An 899-nucleotide genomic window follows, 5' to 3' on the forward strand; every position below is an offset into this window, starting at 1 on the left:
CTGGTCAGCCTGCGAGGGCTCCGGCGCTGGGAGGTCTCCCTCTAAGCCCCAGGGGCTGCAGTCCCCACAGGGGCCGTGTCCACAAGGCCACCGTGACATCGGAGCGGGAGGAGGGCACGAGCGTCTCCAGGCTGCAGAATGCGAGCGCCCCAAATGCAGCTTGTCCTGGGCCAGGCCGGCCAGTGGCGGCGCCAGCAGAGGGCAGGAGGAGAGGGTGCGCAGGCTATTCTCCCACGCGTCTTGCTGGCTTTCAGGTGGCTGGGGCAGCTCACCTAGGAGGAGAGGCTTGGTTTGGCTCATGGTTTCAGAAGGCTCAGTCCTTGTATGGTCAGCCCGCTGCAAGGCAGGCAGGCGGCGGAAGGGTCTGGTGCAGACACTGGTTCACATCCTGGTGGCCAGTAAGCCGGAGAGAAGGGCGGGGTCGCGGAGGGAGACAAACCCTTCTTGGTCACATCCCAGCGACCCGCCTCTTCCCATAGGACACCCCCACCCCCAGCAGCAAGGCAGCTGCAGCGCCCCTCGGCCCGCACTCTTCCCAAAGCCCTGCTGGAGGAGCCATGAGGTCCCAGGCATCCTTGATAGAATCAAAGTGGTTGTCTTTACCAAGAGGGGGAAGGGCCCTGCACAGCATCCTCTGCCTACTTTGACCTTAGGAACTGAGAGGACACAGGACTCGCGGGGATCACGAGCGCTAAGGCCGGCTGCCAGGTGATAGGGTACCAAGTGAAGTAGGTTAGAGTCTAACAGAACCAGACGGGTGCGGCAGAGGGGTGCACACAGGCTGCCAAAGGAGCCCTGCTCAGCACCTGTGACTTCCCCTGTGGGCACATGGACCAGAGTTGCCCGATGTTCTGATTTTTTTAAAGTGTGCTGCTGGGGATTGAACCCAGGGCCATTGC

The sequence above is a fragment of the Fukomys damarensis genome, unplaced genomic scaffold, assembly GCF_012274545.1.
Source record: "Fukomys damarensis isolate Sample0158 unplaced genomic scaffold, DMR_v1.0_HiC HiC_scaffold_15, whole genome shotgun sequence".
NCBI classification, from domain to species: Eukaryota; Metazoa; Chordata; class Mammalia; order Rodentia; family Bathyergidae; genus Fukomys; species Fukomys damarensis.